Here is a 26,493-nt window from a genome sequence, read left to right as displayed (position 1 = left end):
TACCAAATGGTAAACATTACTGTAAATTAGAAGCCTTGTGGAAATGGACATGAACTTCAATGGGCTACAAGGATGAGGCAGACACTGACTCTCCCCAAGGGAGCCTGTAGTCTGACAAGTGCCTAGGGCATTTGACAATACAAGGCCCAAGCAAAGAAAAATAACTGTGGCCTTCCAAAAAATGACCAGGTTGACATATGTCTGGGCCTACCAAGACAAGGCTTCAGAGAGGAGGTGATATTTGGGTATGGCCCAGGCCCAGAGATGAGAGAAGGCTCCCAGCATGAGAAAAGGCTCCGATCAACGTTTTCCCAGAGGGAGGAAAACTCGCCCGGGTATGGATAATGGTAAGGATTTGCATGTGGCTTGAGGATGGGGAAGTGTTAGTTTCCTACTGCTATATAAAAAATTACTGCAAATTTAGCCCCTTGAAATAACAAACATATATCATCTCGTAGCTTCTGTGGATCAGAAGTCTGGGCTCAGCCTAGCTGGATTCTTCACACTGGGCTGAAATCAAAGTCCTCCTTTCTGGAGCTCTAAGTTCACGTTGTTGGCAGGACTCCGTTCCTTGCTGTTGTATGACTCAGGTCCCCATTTTCTTGTTAGCTATCAGCCAGGGGCCACCCTTGGCTCCTAGAGGCCACTCTCAGGTTCTTGTCCCCATCATGTCCTCCTTTGTAGACCCCTCTCACAACGTGGCCGCTTACTTCTTCAAGGCTAGCGGGAGAATCTCTTGACCTCTGGAAGGTTCCAGTCTCTCTGTTTAAAAGCTCACCCAATTAGGTTAGGCCCACCCAGGCAGGATAAATCTTCTGACGGAACTCCAAGCCAACTGAGTAGTAACCTAAACCTATTCATAGATTTCTCCCGTATTCAAGGGGAGGGGATGACACAGGGCATATATACCATGGGGGCAGGAATCTTAGGAGCCTGATGAGAATTTTGCCTGTCACATGGGGTCATAAAGGCATTAGAAGGACGTTAGTCCTGGTGAGTGCAAGTGTCAAATACTGGAGGACCTTGATGACAAGCTAAGGAGTTTGGAGACTGATGATTTTTGAGTTGAGTAGCAGCATAATAAGAATTAGAACAGAAGATGGCAGCATCTTTACCAGAATTCTGCAAAGATTTGGATAAAGTTATTTTACTGGCATGTTAAAAATCAAAAAGTTTTAGAGCAAGGATGGCAATTAGGTTGCATTAACTTTGATCAAGAAGTAGCGGCTGTCTGGGGGACTGTGTGGGGACGATCTGGGGCCATGTCTGGGCTTAGTGGGCAGCAGTGCTGGGATCTATTTGCAATGTCTGCTGGGGTGAGGGTGGTGATGAGTGGTAGCACCAGAGCTGAGGACCGGCCACCCTGGCACTTGAGGAAATAGTTTCAGACTTGGCGCCTCTGAAAAGAAAAAGTCTATTTTCTAGGATTCTGTGGTTTCGTCTAGCATCCTCCAAAGCAAATCAAAAATAGCAAACATTAATAAGATCTTCAAGCCATTTCCAAATGTCAGGAGTTAGAGCAAAATACAAATAAATTAATCCACTGGGAGCTTCTACTCGTTCCTCCCTCCCAGTAAAAACACAGCTCCAAAATTTGGGAATTTCTAACAGTCTCTTTAAACACAAGAAAGCAGGTCTGCTGCAAGGCAAAGAATTCAAATGCACTTGCCCTGGACTTTGATGATGCTTTCCAAGGCTGCATGGAGAGAGATGAGGAAGTTCAACGTCTAATGATGGGTCTGAGTCCCAGGGGGAAGCCCAAAGGTAGGGTCATATGCATGTGGGGGGGGTGGGGGGGGAGGGATGTCAGCCGGGCAAAGCACACTCTCACCTACACGTCCATTGCTCAGGCTATCCCACCTCCTCTCAAACGTCTCAGCAGCAGCCCTATGGCTTCAGACTCAAGGGCAATAACCCAATAGCCTGCATGGGCATTATTTCCTATGACAAGATCTTCCTTGGTTACTTGCTACTACTTAAAACAGGGCTTATGAAGCTATGACCCCAGTGCTTGCAAGCCCTGGGTGATTTCCGGCTCTACCTTCTAGTGGGGTGGTAGATTAGGCTTACGACTTGACAGATGGTTTCTCTGCACCCCATCTCCCTCCTGTCCTCAGAAGGAGTACACTTCCCTCCTCCACAGATGTGGGACTTGGCCATGCTACCCTCCACTGCCTCACTCCTGGCGAGGTGTACTTCGTACCCGCTGCTGTTGGGCTTGGCCACGGGACTTGCATTGGCCAATGGGGTGTTAGTGGTTCTGATAGGCTTGGAGGTTTCCCTTCTTGTGTTTTAGCCATCCCTGGGAGAGAAATGTGCCCAGACAAATCCCTGGTCCGAAGAGGATGAGAGGCACTTGGAGCAGACCTAAACCCAGCCACAGCTTGGACTCAAGCCTGCCAGAGCCCAGACGAAGTCAAGAAAGCTGTCTTCCATTTGTTGTTTCATTCTGGCACAAACTGACAGGGGAAAGGGAGGAGAGCCAGGTGTGAGAGTGATTTCAAAACCAAGGCTATGTCTACACTTGCAAAGGAGCCTAGATCTGGCCCTCCTCCTTCAGTTAAGTATTCTTGTTCCCCTACATCACGAAGGCTCTGCCATACACAGGGTCCTGGGATAATGCTCAGGACATAGACTTACATGGTCTTAAATCTTAGAAAGGCTGTAAGACAGTGGAGAGTCAGGGGTGAGGCTCTGGGGGCCGGAAGGAGGAGCCTGGGGAGGGGCTACAGATCCGGGGCTCACTCAACAGCCAGTTCCAGGGCCAGGCTGCAAGAGACAAGTTGCTCCCCCTGAGGCTGTGGTGTGGGGGAGTTGCAGATCACTAAAGTTTGCAAGAAACTTCTGACAGTTTCACCCCAAACCCAGCACGAATGCAATGGCCCAGGGCAAGACGGTGGCTTGGGAACTCAGAGCTGAGAATTCAGAGTTGGAAGGAGAAAGGGTTCCCCAAGAAGACACTCAGGGACAAGCCAGAAGATTAGTCTGGGCTGAGTGCTTTGAACAACCCCAAGGCAGGCACTCATACTTCGAAGCACAGTGAAACAAGAGAGAGGTGGGACTCTGCCAGACTGCCTGAGGTTTGAACCTTGGCTCGGTCATTGACTAGCTGTGTGACCTTGGGCAAGTTACATAACATCTCTGAACCTTACTTTTCTTTTTTTTTTTTAAGATTTTATTCATTTATTTATTTGAGAGAGCGAGAATGAGAGAGAGAGAGAGAGAGCACATGAGAGGGGGGAGGGTCAGAGGGAGAAGCAGACTCCCTGCTGAGCAGGGAGCCCAATGTGGGACTCGATCCCGGGACTCCAGGATCATGACCTGAGCCGAAGGCAGTTGCTTAACCAACTGAGCCACCCAGGAGCCCCTGAACCTTACTTTTCTAAGGGCTATTAGTTACTAGAATTCTCTTGTCCAGTCCTTGTAAGGATTAAAATCATTATATACATAAAACACTCAAAATGGACTATAATAGTGTCTATTGTTGTTGTTATAGGCTCACATCCCCATATGTCAATCTCTTGAGCCAGAGATATATGTTTTATAATTTAGAATTGTTCAGATTTTAGCAAAGAAATCTGATGCTCATATAAACATTTTAGAAAAGAAACATGGAGCCCATATAAAATTGCGGCAGGGTCTGGGGCTGCATTCTGTAACCAAGCTACATGAATATTTATGCAGTGAAATGTATGAATATTTAGATCAAATAAAAACTATAAATAGCTTCAAGTCAGTTCGGGTCAGATTTTGCTACTATGTAAGATTTTTTAAAAAGCAAAGTAAACAAACAAAAACAAAACAAAATCCTTTGAGTTTCTGGAGCTTTGGGGGTTTGGGAAATGCATAGAGGGATTGTGGCTTTTATCGCCAGAAGTGAGTGGAAACTGCATAAGTGTGTCAGGTCTGGAGCAAGGTGCAGAGAAACGTCGGGAAAGACCGCAGGAGCTGAGAACCTCAACGATTGGAAGGGCCACGAAGGCAGTACTCAGGCAGCAATACAGGTGTCAGTGTGGGCAGGAATAGGAGCCCAGGATGGATTGCTAAGAACTTGTCAAGAGGTAAACTAAGGCTGGATTATGAAGAGCCTTGAATGCCGGGAAAGAATATATATATAAAATTTATATAATGAGTTTTGCTAGGATGAAACTGAGCACTCTCTGCCTCTGGTACAGAGCGTGGGAGGTCATTTAAAAAGGATGGTCTAGAGCTATGCCCTCATGCAGGTGTGTGCCTTGTTCTAGAATGCTCTTTCCTTCACCTTCCACGTCTTGCTCAGCCACTCCACTGCCTCTGGGACACTGCCTTTCAACACAGTGGCAGATACTGTTAGCTTCCCACCTGCGTCACCTTGGCACTCACCTGTCGACATGGAAGGATGCTCACTGAGAATGCCTGCACGTTTCTGCCAAGAGATTTTTCTGGTGGATCCTGGGCTCACGCACAGAGTAAATGGGAAATGCAAAGCATTGATGCCCTCAGAAACAGCTCTCAATAAGTGACGGTCAGGACACTAGGGATAACCACCATTCCTTCACCCTTGAGGAGTGGGTCAGGTTAACACTGAGGCATGTTCTTCACTGTTGCCTAGAGTTCCCCAGGGGGACAAGGGACCCAGATGTCCCTGGCAGTAACCTCCAATGTGTCCTGTGTTGGCCTCTTGCCTTTTTTGTTTTGGTCTGATTCCTTGTTTCCAGGTTTTGGGATCACCTTCAAAATAAACTGGTTGCATTTAAATCTTTGTCTCAGGATCTGCTTATGGGGGAACCCAAACTGAGTCAACAGTCATAGGATTTGCCTTGACAATGCACTGACCTGTTCATGCCTTGGTTCATGGTTTCTGCCAAGAGAGGCTAAGCTCCTTGAAGACAGGAATTTTTCATTCACCTTTGAATCCCCATGGTGTCTAGCAGAGAGTAAATATGAAACAATGTAGATTGACTTGAAAAACTGGATAAGTTGCAATTACTTGTAAGTAGCTAAAAGTTACCAATGACTTCAGTGGTCAAAACTTAGATTCTGGATTTTAATCATTTGCTGTCACACCGAACGGCTTGATGATCTTGAGCAAGGAGCTCCTTGATACAAGGAAAGGTCATGCCCATGAAACTTACCATGAAGATCATAAACATGGAGCGGGAAACCCCTAAATGACCTTTCCAAGGTCAAGCAATGTGTAGCATCCACGTGGGGTGTGTGTGTGTGTGTGTGTGTGTGTGTGTGTGTGTGTGTGTGTGTGTGTGGAGATGCATGCTTATGCAGGCATAGATCCTACCTGTCTTGCTCTTCTAGTTTTCCTCCTGCAAGCAAATGTGGAGACAGAAGACATTTTGATAGCATAGTAAGCATCAGAGTTCTGGTTTCTAAGTCCTAAAAAGAAGAGAGAGTTGGATAACTCTGAACATCTCAGTTGCCTCTCTGGGCCTCAGTTTCTCTACCTGTAGGAAGGAGGAAGAGTCAATGTTTTCTAAGGATCCACGTATAATGATCTTGGGTTTAGAAAGTTAAATTAGAGACAAATCTGAATGCAGAAAGAATGCACCATGTTGGTTTCACATTATTCCTTTTTTAAAACACCATCTGAAAACTGATGTGTTAAAAAAAAATGTCTGTGCTATTACACCCACCCCATGCCTTCTTTATGAACTGGGGTAATGAGGAGAGATTTATTTGAAAGTCAATAGACTACAGTATTTACAGGTCTACTGTATGTGCTAGTTTAAATTCAACATTTTGAACGGGGTAGAAACAAACACATCGGAATTTGACCAAGGATACATTCATATGTCAGTTTAATGCTCCAGCTGTTTAATCAAAATATGAATAAAAGGTCTAAAGCCCAACAAGCAAAAATATCATAGTTGTGGGATTCAGTGATTGCTTCCCCATTGTCATCCAATTACTATGTAATTTTTCCCTGTGACTGAATAACTAACTGTTAGCAAATAATGAGAAGGCAATTACAGCCACGCTTTGTTCCTATTACTGCCTTCGTTTTATTCCGGCTGTAATTATTGTCAGAGCTGGAGGTTTACTGTACCATGGAAGCAGCACCAGGAAGGAAAATGGAATGGGCCTGGTGCATGGAAAATTGGAAATGTCACAGTTACCTTCATCGGCGCTGTTGGACTTCTGAGATTAAAAAATCAGAGGAGAAAGCTCTCCATGTGGGTTTTACAAATTCTCTACCTCAAGCTGCCGTGGCAACTGGGGGAATGGGGACAGGGGTGAGGGTGGGGGATGGGCGGGGAATCTGGTACCATGTTTGTCCTGTGTGCCTGTGTGTGTCATTCCCAAAGGACCGGGCCTCTTGCCACAGTCTGCCTGAAAGCAACTCTTGAAACTCTCCTTTTAGCCTTTGCTTCTCATTAATGGTCTCCATGCTGCTTCATAATGGGGAGTGGCATATAAATGATGCATTTTATGAGGTTTGATCTTTCTTCAGAGAGGAAATATGCCACATATGGACAGATGTCGGAAAAGAAAATGATGATCATGCCCTCTTTGCGTAGGTACTGGGACCTATTTTTAGAAGCTTTCACTGACCATATGTAATGTACCTTCCTTTTTGATTTTATTTTTATTAAAAAGAATCTTTTTAAAAAAAATTAAGAATTTTAAAAAAACCAAACAGAAGCATAGAGGTATGTTTCTGATATTTTTTTCTCTTACTTGTTTAATAAACACATCCTGAGTACCTATGATGTACAAGGTACTGAGGATTCAGAGATGGGTGTGACATGAGCCCTGGCCAAAAAGGATCCATCTTCACACTCAAATAAATGTCTCTCTGCATGAAAAGCAACTGAGCATAGTCGAAGGTCAAAAGAGCAATATGTTTGAAGACCTGGATTCTAATTCTAGCTCTACAACTTCCTCGCTGGTTTGTCTGATGTATCAGTTAGCTACTGCTGTGTAACGCACTATCCCCCCAAACTCTGTGGCTTAAACCAGCAATCATCTATAACTAAAGCTCTTCAGTCTGCAGGTCAGTAGGAGGCTCTACTCCAGGTTGAGGTTTGCTGGTGCATCTTTGCTGGGGAAGCTTTGCTCCACATGTCTCATGTCTTCCTGCTTGGAAGAGCTGGCCAGCCTGGATTATTCTTCTCATGGCCATGTCTGAAGAGCAAGAAAGCAAAAGCAGAGAAATGCAAACACACACACACACACACACACACACACACACACACACCCAGCACTTTCAAGTCTCTGCTTTGGTTATGTCTGCTAACATCCTATTGACCAAAGCAAATTACATGGTCAAACACAGAATCAAGGGTCAGAGAAATGTACTCTACCTGTCAATGGGAAGACCTTCAAAGATAGATGACAATGGGAATGAATACAGTTAAAAGTTAAGAGCTGGAGGAATTAATGCAATCAACTTTACTTGAGTACAATTCCATGCCTCAGTTTTCTTGTCTGTAAAATATAATTGGAAGTAGCAAAATAGAGGAAGAGCATTACTACGCTTTAACAACTATAAAGAACTATTGCAGTGTAAACAATTATTGCTTTTACTGCTTTCTACTTACTTGTAATACCATACAAATGTTATGATTTCTTTTTTCTAGAACAAAATGGGAGAGTCTCTCTAAACTTCAAAATTCTTTACATTCAACCATCAGGTATTCTTTCCTTCATCAGAGGTATTAAAATGGAAAATGGAAATTTCTTACTTATAGATCTATTCTTTCTCATTGTATTTGTAAAATAGGTCACTTCTCCAAGACCCTGATCTGATTTGAGGGCAGACAGAATCTCAAAAGCTATTGTTCTTGGTTCCTGTGGCAGCCAGCCCTGAGAGTCCCCTGGGTTTAAGGTGGAAGAAGAAAACATTTATAGGCTAACTCAAGCTGCTTTAGCAAGTACTGCCCTTGGGTTATTTCCATAGCAAAAGGAAAGAAGGTTATAAGGGGTTGATTGGTCATAAATAAATAAGCAAGGATATACATTCACAAGGACACGAGAAAGGCAAATTAGTAATACCAGAGATGAAAGTATAATTAAAAAAAAACACTCAGAGAATCAGACAGATTTGGATTTGAATCCTTGCTGTACTACTTAAATAACTGGTTTATATAGCTCCTTGGAGCTTCTCTTCCCTTATTTGTACATTGGGGATATAATACCTCACTTGTTGTGCTCTTGTGAGGACTAAATGAGATAGAATAGATAAAGTTCCTAGCATTGCACCTGGTACATAGGATATACACAAGAAATTCTTTCCCTTTCCCCGTCCAGATGTTTTTAAGTTTATTTTCCTGAGAATATGTCAGGTCACAGTTATTCAGTTCTATGACCAAGATTGTGAAATACTTTGTTTTCTCCATGTACCACATCTCAGGCTAGCATGGATCACAATCACAGCAGAGTTTCCAGGACTAACTCCAACAAAACAAGCAGAATAACTACAATGTGTTTTGCCTGAGAACATCACAATCACTGCAGAAGTCGGAGAACCCAAAGAACTTGTCCTTTTTCCATTTGTTGTAGCACATCCAGTGCCATTTCTATTTGGCAAAATCCTATTCATATATAATCATATTCTTCCTCCAGGCCGGGACAGCTGTGTCTCTGTCTCTGTCTGTCTGTCTCTCTCTCTCACATACATTTTGTACACAACTTGTCTTAAATATGGTCAGTGTCTCTTGAAGGCCAGGATTGTAGTGATTTGAAAGCCAAACTCTTTCATCAGGCACGGAGGGAACCATGTATGAATGGTATAGAAGAGAAAGAAGAACAAAGTGGTTTACATGAGACTATAGATGTGAATATCCTCAGAAACATAGTTAGCTAAATTCAACATATGTATTTTATTTTATTTTATTTTTTTATTAACAGAGAATGTATTATTTGTTTCAGGGGTACAGGTCTGTGATTCATCCGTCTTCCACAGTTCACAGTGCTCACCATAGCACATACCCTCCCCAGTGTCCATCAACCAGCACCCCATGGCTCCCGCCCTCCTCCACTTCAACATATATATTTTTAAAAAGCACAAATGAACAGATAGGATGTATTGCAGGAATATAATATTTAATATCAGAATAAATTCAATATTATTAACCCCATGAAGGAAGTCTAAAGCCCAATCTTAGTAGAAAGTAGAAAAAGTGTTTTATAGTAGTGACATATCTAAAATTTCTTTTTATTTCTTTTTTTTAAATACAACACTAGTTGAGAACAAACATCACCTGATAAAGAGACTATAGCAAAAAACATCCTCAGTGGAGAAGCACTGAAAGTGCTCCTGTTAAGACAGTATAAGTCAATAAGTTAGTGCCTTAAAACTAACAATAACCAACTAGAAAGGAGTAATAAAAGATAGGATACTACCTAGAACAAGTAAAATTAGAAAGCACCAGGTGTGCAAAAGTCCTCTGAGAAAAAAAAAATAAACAAATGAAAACATTTTTCAGGGGCATAAAAGAAGACTTAAATTAATAAACAGACATAAGGGGGACCTGGGTGGCTCAGTCAGTTGAGCATCCAAATCTTGATTTCGGCTCAGGTCACGATTTCAGGGTCATGGGATCAAGCCTGGTGTCCGGCTCTGCACTCAGCAGGGTATCTGCTTGTTCTTCTCCCTCTGCTCCTCCCCCTGCTTGCGTTCTCTCTCTCTCTCTCTCTCTCTCAAATAAATAAATAAAATCTTAAAAAACAAATAAATAGACATAACATGCTCCTGGATAGAACGGCTGGGCAATATAGAGATGATAAATTTCCCTGAATAAAAAGACATATAATTCCAATCAATGTCCTAACAGGATTTTGTACTTCATTGGTATCCAAGAGAGGTATCATCACCAATGAATGGGCAAGAACAGATTATTTATTTAGTAAAAGGAGAAGTAGACTCACAGCATGGAGAAGTTGGATCACAACCTCACACCATATGCAAAACTGTAAGCACTAGATGAATGAGATGAATTAACGAATGAAATATGAATAGTAAAACTTAAGAAATATAGCAAACAAATACAAAACATATATTTGTGACCTTGGAGTAGATGTCGTTGTTGTTCTTGTTGTTTTGTCAAAACCCAAAAGAACAAATGATAGAGTGGGGGGGGGGCAGGGGGTGCCAAAAAGATATGAATATGTGTTTCCCAGAAAGGGAAACAGAAATAGCTAACATGTAAACAAAGCTCATGCTCACTGGTAGTCAGAAAAATGCAATTGAGAACAAACCATGATGGTATTTTATACCCATCAAATTGGGAAAATAATCAGACCATCGGACAATATTCAGGGATGGTGAGGATATTTAAGAAATGGGACGTCTCCTGCATGGGTTGCTGGCGGGAGTAATCCACGAGGTATTTTGGAGCGGAATCTGGCAGTAATCAGTGAAATTAAATACACAAAAATCCTGGGATCCTAGGACCCCTACTTCTGGGTGTCTATCCCAGAGACAGTCTCCCAAAGGTTCACAGCAAGACATGGATGGGATCTGCTTTTGAAGCAATATTTGAATTGGCAGTTGGAGATACAGAGGCGTCTATCGGAGGCAGAACAGAGGAGTAAAATGTGCTTCTGTTACACAGTCCCTTACCTGCAATTTTTTTTGGTAAAGATTTTATGTATGTATTTATTTATTTATTTGAGAGAAAAAGAGAATGAGTGGGTGGAGGGAGGAGCACAGGAAGAGGGACAATCAGACTCCTTGCTGTCACGGAGTCTGATGTGGGGCTCTATCTCGCAACCCGGAGATCATAACCTAAGCCAAAATCGAGAGTTGGACGCTCAACCTACTGAGTCACCCAAGCACCCCTCTTGCCTGCAATTTTTAAAAGCAAAAACCTCTGAAAATATGAAGTTTTTTTTTTTTCATAAATTTGGGACAAGCTTATTTGGTGGCAAAACTTGACCTGAACCGACATGAAGCTAGCTAGATTCTTTCATATATTAGTAGGCTTGATGACAGGATGCTGCCCAGGGCTTGCAGAATGAGATGCGTAGTCCAATGCCACCTAATTATAGCACACAAAACTATACAAAATGTATTCAAGGAGATGTACCTATAAATGTATGGAAGGCAGATTCGAAGACCCCCAATTAAATTCACCAGCAAGGATGCACATATGGGGAGTCAGAGATTTGGATTTAGGATGGGACATTTGGAATGAAAGGAAAAACATTTTTTTTAAATGGACTATAGAAAATGAAAAATGAAATGGAGTACACTTAAATGAAAATGAAATGAAATGAAATAAAATAAAATAAAATATAAAATAAAATAAAATAAAACAAGGTCAATAGATCATCATAGACCAGCAGTTCAGCTGTGAAGGGCAACTTCTAGAGCAGGTTTCTACATATATGTTGTTTCATTTTTACAAAAGTCTCATTCTCCAACACAATAACTGAAGACTTTCTAAAACCTCCATCCTCCCCATACGTTGGGTACTCAGAATTTAGGGCTCGAAAAATATGTGTTGACTGGAAGTCTCTTGTAGCCAAATCAGGTCACCTGGGGAGGATCATGATATGAAGGCAGTGTGTTCTCAACGTGGTCAGCCCAAGGGAACTATCATCCAACCAAAAGAGCAATGGGTTTGTGAGTAGACCTGGCTTCAACTCCCAGCTCTGTCTGCTGGGTGACCTTGGGCAAAGTCTCTTTGCCTTTCTGAGCTTCAGTAGTCTCTACCTGCTCTTTGCCTTGTCTCTTCCCCCAGACGACCTCTGTGATGGAACTGTTCTGGATTTCTTGCAGGTGAAAACAAACATACCCTCTGACATCTCCGTCATTTTGCATATCTAGTCTTCTCCACTAAGCTACATGCTGATCACACTTCCTTGGTCAGGGAAATCCCCAATTTACCTTTCAGATCAGTACGAACCTCACTTCCACTGTGAAGCCTGTTCCTTCTCTGTTCGACTTGCCTCTGAGATAGACTTCACTTCGGACATTTTCCAAATATTCTTTGGATGATTTGAATGCATGACTGTTTTGCATAAAGATATAAATACCTGGAGGACAGGGGCTGTATCTCATTCATCTTTATCATCCTGAGGCCTAGCACATATTAGGTGCTCAAAAACGGTTGGCCTTCACTTTGGGGCTTTACTATTTTTCCAATCGTGCAACTACAGTCAACTGACGTCCCAGAACTTTCTTCCTCAAATGTAAAATGGGGCAAATAATATTGCATAGCGTTCGTGAGAAATGAAAACATGAAAACACAGAATCTCAGGGTGAGAAGGAATCCCGAGGGCTATTCGTCCAACCATCCAACAGAAGCAGACGTTTCACAGTGGCACTTGGTACCTCCCAAGGTAGCCCAAGTCCATCTTTGGGCAGGTCTGGCTTTTAGAAATGAGTTGAAATCTACTATTCTCCTGGGTCTTCTGGGGATGCAGGAACACACTGGGGTGAGCTAGCCTTAACTCTTATCCCACGTCACACTGTGAGCATGTCGTCAAGACATTTACAACAATGTTCCCTTCATCCAGCGCTTGGGGGAATAAGCTGATCTATGAAATATTCAGATGCTTTCTCTCATATTTTGCAGTTTGTTATTTAATTTGGATGAGTCTCATCAGAATATTTCAAAGTATGTAATAGATTTCCCTGCCTATTTACACAGGGGGTATGGATCATCCTTTCACCAAGTTGTAAATACGAATGACTATATTAGTGATGTAGTCTTTAAAATGGGGATGTTCTCAGGACTCTGGGAAGTGAATGGGGGAGTTGTCCCTGTACTAATTGATCCTAGGTTGCTCTGTTTTCCATGTGTTTTGTGTTTCCTGTTACTTCTTGTTATTTCTCTTTCAACACAAAGCTGGAAGCATCCACTCGTTGCTTCTGTAATTGTGTTGGCTTCTAATAAGTCCTTCCTGCCCACCTCTGAATGGTTTGCTTGGGAAGTACCATCTCCAAAACTGTTAGTAATGTTTGTAAAGTAAGAGTAAATAGGATCACTCTCTGTGAGGCCCTTCTATGAGCAAAAGGGGCCTTGTGCTATCTATTTTGATTTAGGTTCTTCTTTACTTCCTTCCAGTTGGCTGTGTGCTGGATAGAAGGGTTTACCCGATATTTCATTGTACTGATGTGTCCCATTCCAGCTCTGTCTTTGCCCTTCTTCACCTTGTTTGTATCTCTGAAGGCTGACACCTAAGATCACCCAGCTTCCTCTGCCATCTGGATTTCAGTTGAGTTTGGTCAATATTAATTAATCTCCCACCAGGGGGAGATTGGAGGAAAAAAGGAGAGAGAAGTTAAAGGTATAATCTCCATTCCACTTCTTTCCCAGGGCATGTTCCCCAGTTAGGGGCTGCCACCCTCCATGACCACAGTTCTTGGCAGGTGGCCTCTCCTCCAAGGCTCCAGGTCTCACTGGCTCTGGTGACACCATTCTTTCCCCTTATCCTTTCAAGCTTTGGGGTGGTAACAACTTCTCACTCTTGTTGGTTCCTGGGTGATTCATCATCCCTTATTCATTCCCTTACCGCCACCCACACCTCGGAAGCTATCACTCCATTAAAGACCCTTGAACCATCTGAGTGGATTGTTTCCTGCTAGCCTTGACTGAAGCACTCACTCATCCAACAAGTATTTACTGAGCACCTACTATGTACTCAATACTGGGGATACACAGGTGAACAAGACAGACATGTTCTTTCCTTTGGGCAGCCTAAGTCTAACAGGGGAAGACAGTTGTGAATGTGATGAGCATTTCAAAAGGGGAGTGTAGGGTGCTTCGGGAGCCCACAACTATGGTAAAGTGGTCCCCAGGTAGGAAAATGCAGCTATCCATATACACAGCTAAAATAAAACCTTCATTCCCCAATTTTCTCCTGCCTCGGTTCACAATAAACAATAGTTTCCATCTTCCAGGTCAAACAGTGACACCAAGAGACTACTGTCCCAACTTTCTTGAGCTACAGAGATCTAGAGGTGAGAGAGAGGGAGGACAGTGAGCCACCCATGCCTTGAAGGGAGGAACGGAGCCCCAGTTTGTGTTCAAACTCGAAATACCCTCAACTGTCCCCACCCCAAATCCGATGCCCATTAGGGTCTCCCAAATACTTCCTGTAATTCCCTCCTGCTTCCAGGGGACACTCCACATAACACAAAATAATGACACTAAATCTAAAGGTAAAAGGAAAGACATGATTACCAGATTAATACATGGTGAAAAAAAATTCACATTTCTGATAGATACTTAACAGTGCATTGGTGATTAAATTAATTGCACGTGGCGAACAGAAAGATAGCTTTTTAATGCACGTTAAATATTAACAATTTGAGATAATAAGAGTCTACATGTCTCCTCTTTACAGCTTCCTTTGTCAACGAAATGTACTTTTGTCGGAAGAAAGAGATGGTTTGGAATGTGATAGTCTTACCCAATGAAGGCTAGCACTGCGCCCCGCAACACCAGGGCCACCAGCAATCAGCTTAATCATAAATGACCGGAACCAAATGGATTCAGGCAGCCAGGCTGACTACTGAGTTTAAAAGTTTTATATATCAAGAGTCTGAATGCCAACTAAATCAAAACCTTTCAAGGCAAATCAAAGGGCCAGCAGACTTCTCCCTGCTTCTGCCAAAAGCTTTGTTTCACCATTTCCTCCCAGGGCCATCAGGAGGCAGCGGCTGCGGGGGTGAGTTTCAGCCACATCTAGGGGCTTCCATACCTGCTTACCTGCTCCGTCATCCCCAGAAAGCCAGCCATCACCTTTACATTGAGAGCCTCGGAGGGTGGGTTGCCCGGTAGGTTGGGGGGTGGAGGGGAGAAACGAGAAGCAAAAAAACTTGATTGATTGCAAGCCCAGCTATGATGTCAGCATGAATTAATGTTTCCCACAGGCATGCTAATCAGCTCCATGACATAATAACGGCTTCTATTACACCGGTGGGACATCAAAGTTATTCCAAAGATAACATAACACAGCACTTGAAGCCCCAGGAAACTTCCACCACGCTTTTAGATGTTTTATAAGGTTACCAATCTTTTCAATGCTGGGGAAACAAAAAAGCTGAAAGGAAACAGAATATTGAATTTGGGATGAATCAGGGTTGGAAAGTGATTTCATTACAAATTCCAAATGTTCAAAGAGATAGTAGCAATTAAAAAGCTGCAAGGGGTCGCCATTTAGAAACAGCTCTGTGCAAACTTTTCTCAGGCAGGCAGATGGGCACAATTCCCAATTTGGAAAAAAAAATCTAAGTCTGTATGAAAGGTATTTGTTCAAATGAGCAAATGAGCCCACGAAAAGTGGGTAAGGTAGGAGAGTGCGGAGCTCAAGCTTTGCTTCTCTCCCCTGACTTCTTCCAGATATTTGTCTTTGGGCCAACTATTAATATCTCTGAGACTCGTTCTTCCTCTAGAAACTGGAAATCATGATATCTAGCTCATAGCAGAGTTGGAGAGCTAAATCGGGGAATATATTCACAGCGTGGTATCAGAGTGGGCACCTGGTCAATGCTCCTGTTATTATTACTCTCGATGAACATTTGACATTACTCAACACCGATACACTATTACTACTAGTAGTAACACTTGCTTACAGCATGGGCTGTGCTACGGATCCATGCTCACCACCCTTTTAAGTGCTCACAATCCTATGAGCTAGGTACCATTAGCCTCATGTACAGATGATGAAATTGGGGGGCAGAGAGGTTGAAGTTACCTGCCTGAGACAAGACGTGACAGCTGGAGTTCAAACCCATGTTACTTTCTCTACACTTTGCAAACAACAAGGCACACACACACTCACACAGACACGCGGCACACTTGTGCACCATCTAGGGCAAATGCTGCCATTCCCTAACCATTTACTATGGTGACTGCAGACTCGGTTTTTGCAGCTTGGCCTACCAGGATGTGAGGCCCAGCAACTCCACTTACTCAGAATGACCTTGGCGAAGTCACTCAACCTCTCTGAGACTCAGTCTTTGATCTGTACAATGGGAATACTCTTAGAACCGACCCCTCAAAGTCTTGTTGAGGGAGTTAAATGAGATGGTACCTTTCAAGCGCTTAGCACAGTGACTGGAGCTTGATATACACCTGATAAATTTGGCTATCACTATTATTATCAACAAATAAATAGTGGGCATCTCTCTGTCTCTGTCTCTCTCTCTCATAAACACACACACACAGTCCAGTGGCAACCCCAGGCATATCTGGGATGGAAGCTTCTAGAAGGGGAAGTGTCTGACACAAATATTTGTGCCACCAGGATTCCCTCAGAGCATCTGAGAGTTACAGAGGAGGGGGGAGGAGGGAAGGCAGGTGGCCACTCCACATGCTACAGATGTCCCTTTCTCAGACCCTCTGCAGGCAGAACCCTGTCTCTGCAGCTGCCCCCTCCCTAGGAGTGTGAGTGGTTCTGAGGGATGCCCACAGGCAGACTGTAGGCCCTCCCTGGGGGTGAGGCTCCCAGGGTCTAGAATTCCACTGAGATGTGGGAGAACAGGGTGTCCCCATGCCTCCTCTGCGGGCCCGCTGACCATGTTTCCTCATGGTTTCCCACTAGATGAGGAAGCCTCAAAGTTTGTCTACTTGCCCAGCCTCCTGTCTGCCATGGCTGTCAGATCTGTGTGTTTATTTGTGGAGAAACAGAGGACACCTGGCTCCTTTACTTGATAAAAAGGGCAACCCAAAGTAAAAGGGGCACCATGGCTTTTCTGGTGTTTTTGCCACCATGAGAGTCTGACAGGGGACAGCGGTGCTGTGAGGAGGGTGGCGTGGAGGCCATCCTCGGGCCTCGGGGGATTCACTGTCAAAGCCTCTCTCTGAGCCCCCAGGGGGCCTCCTCTGAGGACCCATCTGCAGGCCAGACAGCTTGACCTGAGGAAGGACAAGAGGGTTAAGTAGTAAAGGACAGGAGCAGAAGCCGAGGAGAGAGCACAAAGGACAAGGGAAGAGACAGCCAAGAGGGACATGGAAAAGAGTAGCAGCCCCTGGGAGAAAATGCTGTGTCTCTAACCATGGCCTTGGTTGTTACCCATTTCACTTAGTTTATGAAGAATGAATGAATGAATGAATGAATGAATAAAACCTAAAATCAGCTACAACTGTGCCTCAGAATTTGCTGGTTCCTTCAAGTGAAGAAGCCTGACTAACCTGGTTTTCCTTTTGCTTCTGGAAATTTTATAATGTGTGTGTGTGAGGTATTTCCCTTGATTTGTTTACTTTCTTCCAACTTTTTAGAATGGGCAGTATTGAGGAGGAAGATGTCTAAATTAAAGAAGCCAACTCTTATGACTTTCCCAAGTTTAGTGGCAGTCTGCTCTTCTGAAGCTGAACTAAATTTGGTACCTGATGCATTCATTCTACAGATTATTCTCAACTATGGTGTCTAACTGGGGACTCATTGGTCACACATCCCCTGTCCCTGGGTTGCTTTACGGTCTAGAGGAGGAAAGAAATACAATACGGAGTGGTCAGTGCAGTACTAGACACATCTGGTGACCAGCTCACACCTGCTTGGCCTTCCCTCTGATTTCAGCCAGCGCTGGAAGGACAGCACCTGGTAGGGTGCGTCCCACTGCAAGCCAACAAACACCCTGCTTATCACACAGCTTCCTTTGCTGGCTGCCCCTTGACATCCCAGTTCGTTCTAGAAGCATCAGACCTACTCTCAGGAGCATGGAGACAGGCATCTTGATAATGTGTCAACCAATCACGGAATGGTGAGTGGGCGGGTGATAACGTGTCAACCAATCACTGAATGGTGAGTGGGCGGGTGATGACGTGTCAACCAATCACGGAATGGTGAGTGGGCGGGTGATAACGTGTCAACCAATCACGGAATGGTGAGTGGGCGGGTGATGACGTGTCAACCAATCACGGAATGGTGAGTGGGGGGGGACAAATCGAGATGCATGGGGATGGAGAGGTGGAAACGTGGCCCACGCAGAAAGCACAAGGAGGAACTAGAAAAACGTGGCATGTTTGAGGGACTGTACCTGGCCAGGAAGTTAGAAAAATATGTCTGTGGGACCAGATGGAAGAATTCTTCCCTGTCCTTGATGGCAGCCCCAAGAGCTACCCTTTGCCATCACAAGTAATTGTGTGGGCGACGGCAAATGACTTTTTTTTTAGCAAACATATTTGCATTTTGTGAAAGACCTACAAGAAAGCCTTTTGTATGGCAGGTGGAGGCCTTCGGCTTGCTGGACCAGAGAAAGCAAGCAAAGAGCACAACAGAGCAGGTAGAACTTCTAGGACCCTCAGTCTTTTCATCTGTAAAATGAGCCCGTACGTCTCAGGCAAAACTGAGTTACTGGTACCCATTGTGTCACACTGCAGATAGTCAGTACAACCAATCCAGTCTGGGAAAATAGATACGGTTGGCCAAAACTTCTATTTACCAAAATGACAGACCACATCCATCCAGCCATCCCTTGGAAAACCATGTGTAAAGAGCTTCCACCAAGTTAAGATATTCCAATTTAACACAGCAGGGCCGGGGAAGGGCACGGGGGTAAAAGGCAGAGGGACTGGAAGCGTAATTGTACATTTTGACATTAAATGAATTACATGGAAATTATATGCAAATCATTATGTAAATGCGGCATATGTTGTTTTCGCGTTAACAGCTTGGACACTTTTAATAATTGCAGCATTTTTCAGGGTGAATTAAGAGCCCCAGTAAACTATATTTAGGATCCACTTCAGATGAACAGGATTTAATGGCCTTTGTGCTTCATTTTAAGTGGCTCAGGTTAAGAGAGAAACTTGAAATTCTCTCCCTTGGCCCTCCGAAGGCCCTCATATATTATACCAGATTCTTCCGATGACAGTGATGATCTAGGACAATTAATAAGCACATTAATGCCAAAAGCCTTTGAAAATACAAACTTCTCAAGAGAGCACTGCTTTATCTTATTTTATCCTTTTATATCTTGTGAACTGATGTCAATGATTAAAATGAAATATCCTTCTCTCTATTGTATTATTCCTCCCTAGTTTAAGAAAAAGCAATCCCAACATCGCATGAGCAGATGCAGCGCCATTGTTCCTTTAGAGAGTGCAGTTGCCTGGAACACCTCTGATTTCTTCATCTAAAAAAGAGAGCACATTCTTGGTTCTTTTTCCCTCACTCTTGCAAAACATTCTCAAAATGTTTATTTTCTGAGAAAACTCAGCCACTGCGCAAGCACGGCAGGTGCAGCGAGTGGAGAAGGGGCTTTCGATTTCCTTTGCAGACCCTCATTTCTGGGGATATTTTAGACCAGATAACCTGAAGACTCTCGGATTACAAACCCTCTAGAACTAGAGGATGACATACAATGAACATCCATTTAAAGGCAGCAAAGCGGAGCTTGAAAAAAAGAAAGAAAAAAATCAGGGAAATCCCCCAAAGGCTTAAAACAAAGAAGCATTTGAAGTCTGCAGAGTTACACGTGAAATGATACTGCAGCTGTCCCAGGGTGGGGTTCATGACAGCCCGTCGGGGCAAAATGGGGGCTGAGGTTCTCACCGCCACACAGGGATAGGAATTAAGGCTGAAAGTCAGGACACGAAAAGAGCTACATCCTCTGACAGGGTGGACCAGACAATCTTCTCTCCAGCAAAGAGAGATAAAGAACTCGACTTGTCTAGACCTACGCCTGGGTGGGAAAAAAAATGTCACCATCTCCCATGAGGATTCACAATGAGTCTGCGGGTTTGCGGGGAATATCCCCACAAGCAGATATAAACAAGCACACTGGACCAGCTCCCACAGGTTTCCCTCACATAAAGCCCCACTGACAATGAGGTCACAATGCAAAATTACAAAACACAGGGAAGAAAAATCAGTTCCCTGGGCACCTAAAAGGCGGGGCCTCAAAGCTTCTCTTCCAGCGTCCAGGGATAATGAGTCTGATGGTCTTAGAAAGAGATTCATCTCTGCACCGTCTATCTGACCCCACAAACCCTGCTGATGGATCTATTTCCCCCTGAATGTGGCTTCTGGTGGAGGACCCTCTGTGATCTCCACACGAAGAGTCAGGTCAACATAGAGAAAAGGGGAAACGCTCATGTTTGTGTGGATGGAAAGATGGCCATGAACTTCAAATCCCCAAGCTGTCCAATCCTGGCTAATTGCCCACATAGAAGCGAGACTGTCTTGCCTCAGAGCAGCATTCAAGAACTAAAAATGCTGCCCTTCCTGAAGTGTTTGACCTAAACCATCAGGTTCTGAGTGACGGGTTTATACTGATGGAATTTTAAGCAGCCTGACAGACATTTTGGATAGGACTTCTAGGCGAGCAAATGAGGCCTCAGAAGTAGTTCACCTCATATGCAAGGAGAAGACAAATTTGAGGAAATGCAAGTTCTTGGGGCAACTGAGTTCTATGAGTGACTAATCCTAATAATTCCTACTTCCTGTTGAGGGGCCTGCAGTGAATCTCTCTGGTCCATTCTAAAAGAAGCCCCATCGCCTTAGCCTCTTTTCAAGGACATGATGATTTTGCTCCAATCTACACTCCCAGCCACATCTCCCAGGGCTCCAAGCAAACTGGATACCAGCTGTTTTCCAACTCAGCTTTTACTCCTCCACTCTCTGCTGGGGATACCTGTCTCTCTGCCCCCCCATCCCCAGTCCCCATTCCCATATCCACATAGTCAACGGCTACTCATTCTTCGAAGCATGACTCAAGTGCCTCTTCTTCCAGGAAGCCTTCCAGAAGTGACCCCACATGCCTGGAGATGCTACCACACTCTGTCCACACCTCACTTCCAGCCCTTAACCTGTTACACCTTCCATTATAGTTCCTGGTGACCTCCAGCCTGGGGCTCCTGAAAGATGAGCCTTGGGAAAATGTCTATTGAATCATTTGAAGAGTTGTATGAATTAATTCTGGAGACCTTTCTCTACAATATCACACAACAGTGCCTGTGCCACAAAAACCTAAGCACCCAGGTGTCCTCACGTCCTTCCGTACCTAACATGGGCTTGGCTCCCTGCAGGCCATAGGTAAGTGAAATATTGAGGTCAAGTTTCAACATTTCAGTCATTTGAATGCCCGTTGTACATCATTTCTCTATCTGAATATGACCTGCGTATTATTTATTTAACATTTTTCTTTAAATTGACTCACTATTTTTTTTAGATTTCATTTATTTACTTGAGAGAGAGCATGTGAGCATGAGCCGGGGGGGGAGGGGCAGAGGGTGAGGAAGAAGCAGACTCCCTGCTGAGCCTGGAGCCTGGACATAAGGCTTGATCCCAGGACCTGGAGATCACAACCCAAGCAGAAGTGACACTTAACCAACTGAGCCACCCAGGTACCCCTAAACTGACTCACTTTAAAAAATCTAGATCAATATATTTTATTTTATTTTTATTTATTTATTTATTTTTAGAGAGAGTGCATGTGTGAGCAGGGGTGGGGGAGGAGCAAAGGAGAGGGAGAGAGAATCCTCAAGCAGACTCTCTGCTGAGTACAGAGCCTGCAATAGGGCCGATCTCACAACTCTGAAATCAGGATCTGAGCCGAAATCAAGAGTTGGGCGCTTAACCGACTGAGCCACTCAGGCGCCCCTAGATTGATCTATTTGAAAAGGAAACTTTTCATCACTACCATAAATGAGAAATTAATATCACTTGGAATAAGAAGAAATTGCCATACAGAATAAATACAAGTATAAAGACAACGATACTATGAAATTCTCATTGGATGTAATTGCTTGCCCAGAGCTCAGTGCTTGAGGCTTCTGTGTTTTTATTAAAAGGGGAGGTTAACAAACGTTTGACAGGTGTCAAAGTCTCAATCAGCAAACTCAGAGTTCCTGTTCTGGGTAATTGGTGCTACTGAAGGAGCGCATGAAAGGGAATCTCCTAGTCACCACTGATTCAAGGTGATTCGGTGCACTGCCTTGGGAGGTCCTAACATCATCTTGCTTGTTTCCAGCAGTAGGTGTTCAACAATGGGGGGGGGGAGGTGCTGGTATAGTGCAAGGGATGCTTGCTACAGAATAAGTGAGATTCAAATTTGAACCCCAGTGTTGTCACCGAATGGAGGAATGATCTTAGAAAGTCCTGATGTATCTGAGCCCCAGTTGTCCATCAATGAAATAAAGGTAATAGACCTGCTTTTCAAGGCCTGTCCAGAGCTTTGACATAATATCTACAAAAGGACCAGGAAAGGACCTGGCATGTGGTAGGGTGCTCACTGCACCCTGATAGTGCTATTCATTATTCTTGGAGGTGTTATTATCTGAAGTACCATCAAAGAGCACCTCTGAAGGAAGAAAAACAGATGGAACCAAGGCAGATGTTACCAGGAGCCAAAGACAGACACAGAGGCTGTGCCCAAGGCTGAGGACCAGCATTGTTCTACTTCTCACTTTGCACAGCGATGGTCAGAACTCAGCCCCAAACAAGGAAGTTGATAGGAGACTGGCTTGGCATGGGATCCAGGCACCCGGGGTATTCTTTACCATGACTGCCAAGTGTCTGTCGGTACCAGGGTGATGAGACACTGAGGGCTGTCATTCATGACCACCCCCCCACCCCGCCAGTGAGCACTACAGTCCCTCAGAGTGGGTACAAGGGAAGCAAGGGCAGGGAGTGGGAAGGGTGCCACTCCAGGGGTGGGGGAGCCATCTGTAGAATCAGGAGAATCAGAGAGGGAGAGATTGGACCAAAAATGGGACCAGATTGGGACAAACATTCCCTTACAACCATCTCCAACTCCAAAGTCCCAGAAATTACATGGAAAAAATATATACTGTGAGTATTCTATATATACAAGCCACAGAGGCACAGAGCTCCCCCCCCCCCACCTTGATATCATTGGTCTGCTCATCTTCAGAGGGAAAGATCCAGAAGTGACCAGACAAAAGGAAGACTTGTAAGCTGTGCCACGCTCAACTGAAAGAGCACAAGATAAGTGAAAAAGTCTCAAGTTTTTGGCCTACGTGACATTTAAATAATGCATTTGGCTTTCCACTTTCCATCCGTATGCATAATACTACATGTTTACTCAGATACTTGCCATGTACAAAGAAAGAACTCAGGAAGGAGGTTCATAGTTTTCATTGCTAGAGTCCACCATTAGGAAGAGAACAGGAAAAAAACAGAGAGAAAAGAAATTGAGCAGGGTGGGAGTCGGGGATCTGCCAATTCTCTGATTATGGTGTCTATACAAGACCATACGACTAATTTAAATATTTTCTTCCCGAGGTGGCTAAACTGACCAAGTGTTTGAGTATCACACAAGCCTGGCACAAAGTAGTTTTGAAAATAGCCTGCGTTCTCACACCTGAGTCTTGAAATGTTAGTGATGAAGAGGGTGGAGTAGAGTCTCCTTAACTTTCAGATGTTGGTACTACCCCTTAGTGCCCCCATTCAAGCTAAAGTTAAGAGCCAGGAGACTCAATCCGTGCCCCACCAATTGCAACAGAATGTCCTTAGACCAGTCTTTTTAAACTCCCTAGGTCACAATATCCCTCATCTATAATACAGACGAGCAAAATAAAAGTTCACTTTGAGTGGGCCTTTCTAATGTGCTAGATATCGTACTTGGAGCTTTAAATCAGTTTCTCTTTTATTTACAGAGGTTTCACTATTTTTAGAGGTTATTTCATTCATCCTTACAACCTTGTGAAGGAAGGACTACCATTCCATTTTACAGGTGAAAAGTCAGGGTCAATGAGAGTTGTGTCCTTGTGCAAGTTAATAGTGGATACAGCCAGAAGTCAAATCTACATCCATGTGTGTCCTTTCAGTGTTCATGCACTCATTTCTTCATTCATCAAATGTTTGTCAAAGGTCCTCTGTGTTCAGAGATAAGCATTATTCAAAAATTTATCCTATACGGGAGCCTGGGTGGTTCAGTCACTTGAGCATCCAACTTTTGACTTAGGCTCAGGTCATGATCTCAGTCTCGTGAGACTGAGCTCCGTGCTCAACAGGGAGTCTGCTTGAGATTCTCTCTCTCCCTTTCCCTCTGTCCTCCCCCCACCCGAAAATAAATAAATAAATCTTTTAAAAAAAACTTACCTTACAGAAATTCTGTGACTATCACTAAGCCAACAGGTTAATGCACTTTTGTAAGCAGTTAAGTGAATGAATGAATGTATGCTGTACGCCTTTTACTTCACAGTGGTAGCTAACTGCTGGTGAGAACTTTCTAGGTGTCAGGCTCTGGAGAGGTGCCCCAGCAGGTAGCGGATCCAGTACCCCATCTGCTCACGTCCCCCTGGAACCACTGTTTCAAGGCCTCTCTGAGATGCCAGTGTCCTAGGACCCCACTGCCTCCTGCAGCAGCCTTCAACTTCCTCCACTCCGGAGTCAATCCAAGGAAGAGCCAAAAACTTAGAAAAACCTTCCGCTTGGAACCAGTCTCCTCTAGTTGGAACCAGTCTCCTCCAGGAGAAATCCTAAAGTACCCTGGAAACAGCGACTCTCTTATCCCAACAGATGATAGCAAATTCTTCTTCCTCCCTGGCAGCAATCTCTGTTGGGGAGGAAGTTGGGCAGCATGGACCAGCTCCATGACCAGCTGTCCCACTTGAGAGCCCACTTGGATAGACACTTGGGCCTCTCCACGATGATGCTGGTAATCCCTGGAAGATATGTTCCATCCTCATCTGAGCTGGGGGCTCCCTCACCGCAAGGCCCCTTTGCTTACATCACACAAACACACTACAAAGCACATGGCCCCAAAGAGGGAAGGGATGCCCTGTGTGTGTTAATGGGCTCACCATTGATTTTTCTCTGATACTTGGTACTTCTTAAGACAACTTGGCATCTAAAGTACCAAGGTCAGAAGTTAAACCTCTTGACTATTCCATAAGAAAACATCCATTCCTTTGGAATAGAATTGCACCAAATATTCCATTCCGTTTAAGCAAAAGACTTAAGATGCATGATAACTTGGGGTGCCTGGGTGGCTCAGTCGGTTGAGGGACTGACTCTTGATTTTGGCTCGAGTCTTGATCTCAGGGTCCTGGGATTGAGCCCTGCGATGAGCCCTGTGGAGGGCTCCGCACTCAGCGGGGAGTCTGCTTGAGGATTCTCTCCCCCTCCCTCTGCCCCTCCTCCAGCTCACACTCTCAAATAAATAAATCTTTTTTTAAATGCATGATAACTTGATAGCAAGCACCTATTTGTTGAAAACAAACTTGCTCCATGATTTCCAATCCTTATGAGATTTTGATGATCTCATGACACTTGATTCTTTTCTGAGAAGTAAGAGAGAAGGACTCAGACCAGCAAATGTAATGATGGGTAACAACAGTGTCTTTTAAGTGGAGAGGGAGAAGTTAAAGGAATTTATTGTTTTTATCATTCTAATTAGTTGTACCCAATAAATAAACACACAGAAAAAAAAGATTTCTAGGGAAGAGAAAAAAGCACTGTTCCACAATAACTAAAGACAGAAAAACACTATTACACAGGAACTAAACAAAAATATAATTGACATTGGATGATACTGCCATCCTCTGTGATGTTGAGATGGTCCACTTCAACACAAGTCTATTCGGCTTTTATTGTCAGCTTCAGTCAATTCCCTTTGAAAAGAAAAATCAAACTCTCATAGACAAACAAAATCTCAAGGGCCTGGGATCCAGTTTGAGAAATGCTGTTTGGGGAGCATCAGAGGCTATAAAATTAAAATAGGTTTGCTGCTAGTGGTGAAATGGATAGTCTGAGGCCTCTTCTTAAAGACTATCTGAAAGGCCAGGATTCTACATGCTGCAAATGGAAAAATCACAGGACTGGAACCATCCAGACCCTAGAGCCTGACCTTGACGCTGTCCCTTACTTCCTTTGTGACCTTGGACAAATCCTGTAACATATTTGAGCTTGTACTTCATCACCTACAAAAAGAGATTAGACTTCTTCAGGAGGGATCCCTTATTCTGCCTTTTAACTCCAAAATCGTGTGAAATTTATTTTCCTTGTATTTTTGTTGAGAAGCTCATGATATGTTAAGTTGAAGAATTATAGTTGAAGAAGGCTCGTAGTTGAAGAATCACTCTTAGGGAACCAAAGCAGAATAAGAGAGAGTGATGAAGGATGAGCCATCTTATGTAGTTGGACTTGACTCTGGGTTTCTTTCCCTTTGGTCAAATATCTGATAATGTTTTCCTTAAACATTTCTGCTTGGTCCTAGTTGCTGGAATGAAAAGAAGAAGACAGTGTTCATACATGTCCAGGACCTAGGGAGGAACAGCCCTGTGACGCCAGTGTGGTGGCAGTCACCTGGTCAGCAGATGGCACCAGGGACAGGCGGCTCCAAAGGTCAGAATGGATGGCCCAAACAGATCACCCTTCTGTGCCATTGGCAGCCAGCTCTAGAGAGCAGGATTTGGTCTTAGAGTTGATGGATTGCTTTATCTAATCTCCCCTGTATAGGATGGCAGTACTTTTAATATTTATATTTGCAATGGTGTTGGATGGTAGGCACCATGGCTTACCTATTGAGCAGCTATGGTTGGCAAAACCTTATGCCTATGGAAAAAGTGAAGCAGAGAAGGAAACTCTAATACTCTCACTAATATCTGTCCATTAAACAAAGATGAAGCACCC

Source organism: Zalophus californianus, chromosome 17, assembly GCF_009762305.2.
Source record: "Zalophus californianus isolate mZalCal1 chromosome 17, mZalCal1.pri.v2, whole genome shotgun sequence".
Taxonomy (NCBI): domain Eukaryota; kingdom Metazoa; phylum Chordata; class Mammalia; order Carnivora; family Otariidae; genus Zalophus; species Zalophus californianus.
The sequence above is the reverse complement of the archived record's forward strand: the minus strand, read 5'-3'. Positions refer to the sequence as shown.